Genomic DNA, 2565 nt, shown 5'->3' with positions numbered 1-2565 from the left:
CTCTCTCTCTCTCTCTCTCTCTCTCTCTCTCTCTCTCCCTCCCTGCAACTGTTGTAAATCATTATTGGGTCACCTCCCTTGCCCTATCGTTTCCTCTCAAGGTTATTGGAACAGAACAAAGCGTAAAACAGTGAAAACAAAAACAATACGGCAAAGATGCATAAATTCCCAAAATCGGTGAGAATCTTTTTACGCCTCGGTTGGCATAATTTAGATAAATTAGGAGGTGGAATGTGTCCATCCTTTCTGTCAGAGCCAACATAATTAGCTGAATGGGATATAGCTTCGTAGAAAACAGACGGAGATACTCTACGAAAAAGCCAAACTTTCCTGCATGGGAATCGAATTCATGTTTCCTGAGTGCAACGACCAAATGCCTAACCCCTACACCTTATAACTAATATGTTGCTAGTATCAGGACTCTTACAAAATAAAACAAAACACGTTATTTCGTAAGTTTAACGCAACTTTTCAAAGGCTATGATTTAACAGGCGAAACATCTGCATTTAACGCCCAACTCCGATAAGACCGTGCCAAGACTATGGGAAACCTTAAAGATCCCCAAGTTGAAGAAAGTTCCGTTTGGGATTCAAACCAGAATCATCAGTTCAATATTCCAGCATGAAAGATATCAACTCATTCAGAGGCGTGCCCCTAATCGACTAACGCCACAAGATATGTGTTTATGTTTGAGAAAAGAGAAGCACATCGACTCATAATTCGTCAGCCACGAGATAAAACCAATAATTTTTAAAAAAATGATAAAAACAATAATAATAATAATAATAATGTAGATGGATCATAATTTTCTATAACGCTTACTTCTGGGCGCTTTACACTGCATTCCAAAGTGTACTATTTATTTACAACTCTCAACACGCAGGAGACTGAATTTTGAAGAGGTGCTCGCCTGGACTGCTGATTTGGAGATTTATGGCAAAAGCAAATGGCTCAGCTATCTGAATTTTTAAAAAACCCACCGGAAAAACGGGATTTTTTGTTATGGTGGGGGTGTAGTTCCCACATTTTGTGAGAACTTTGAAAAGTTGAGTGTGTAAACAAATGTGAAATGTCCAAACAAATAAGGATTTCCCCTCCCGCCGCTTTGAGTGTGTACAGCCAACCATCAGCACTACGAGAGCCAATGTCAAACAAAGTGTTTCAAAAGCGCGATTCTTATGTCGAACACTTCTTCTTTTTTACATATCGCGTCTTTCTTCTTCTATAATCAACTAAATATTTCTGAAATCTGCCTCTAGAGTCAAATAAAGTGTTTCAAAGTGGGTCCATTACGTCAAACGTAGTTTTTCAGATACAATCTTATGTAAAACACAATGAACATCAGCTGTGGTGTAGCAGTCAGGCACTTTGCCGTCACACGCAGAAGACGAGATTGACTCTCGTGAGAGGTGATTCTTTAAAGATCTTCGTCTGCCTACCAGGAACGTCTTATCAGATCTCTCTTAGCCAGGGTTGGTCCTGAAAGACAGGATCAAAGCAGCCCGCCTCTTCAATGACATAACTTGTGTCTTTAGCGGCGTAAAGCATCTGCAGTTTTTTGGTTTTATTTTAAAACAAATCCGCGTAAGTCAGAATGTTTCAGAATCGTGGGTCTTACGTCAAAACAAAGTTTACCAAATTAATTGCGGTTGATAAATCAAAGAAACACGTTTTAAACGCGCGTCACTTAAAATAGATATATCAACCAGAATTTTTAAAACTCTCGTCTCTTCTGTCGAGCACAATATTTTCAGAAGAGCGACCATATGCTAAAAACAGATTTTCTGAAGTGTGTCTTTTATTTCAAACAGAATTTTCAAAGCGCTTCTCATTTGAAATAATTAAAATATTTTAAGGCACATCTTTTACTTCAAAGTATTTCAGAAGCGCGTCTCTTACTTCAAATAAAATGTTTTACAAGAGTTTCTTATAGTCATACAGCATGTTGCAAAAAGGTATTTCTGGCGTCAAAATGAATGTTTCACAAACCATCTTTGTTCAGAAACGCGAATGTTGTTAATTGCCAAGGTCCTAGAGGACAATCCATATTAATTATGCCCGAAATATTTCCCCAGAAACAAGTCTTTTAATAAACAAATAGATTCAATTTCGTGTCTCTTACGTCAAACAAAGTGTATCAGCTTGTCTTTACTTTAGTTTTTCAGAAGCGCGTCTCTTACATCAAAACTACAACTTCCAAAATGGCATCTAGATTTAAACGTAAAATATTTTTCAAAAACACATTTATAATATCAAGCAAAATTCCCTTCAAAAGCGCGCCTCTTACGTCAAATAACACTACATTCCAAAAGCGCGCTTCTTACGTCAAACATGTTTCAAAAGCGCGTCCGTTGTCCAGGCCACGAAGGCCTCAAAGCTGTCTCGCTGCAGCCATCAGGGGCGGATAATTCACGAGCGGCGAGGACGAGCCGTGCCTTGGAATACAATCTTTTCTGCATGAGTTCTCTCCCCGTCTGCCTCCTTCTCCCAAAGCACACGGCCGCTCTATACAATTTCCTTCTATAAAAACATCACTTTACAAGAGGAGGGGAAAAAGGGGGGGC

This window comes from Aplysia californica, unplaced genomic scaffold, assembly GCF_000002075.1.
Source record: "Aplysia californica isolate F4 #8 unplaced genomic scaffold, AplCal3.0 scaffold00197, whole genome shotgun sequence".
In the NCBI taxonomy this organism is placed as follows: domain Eukaryota; kingdom Metazoa; phylum Mollusca; class Gastropoda; order Aplysiida; family Aplysiidae; genus Aplysia; species Aplysia californica.
The sequence above is the reverse complement of the archived record's forward strand: the minus strand, read 5'-3'. Positions refer to the sequence as shown.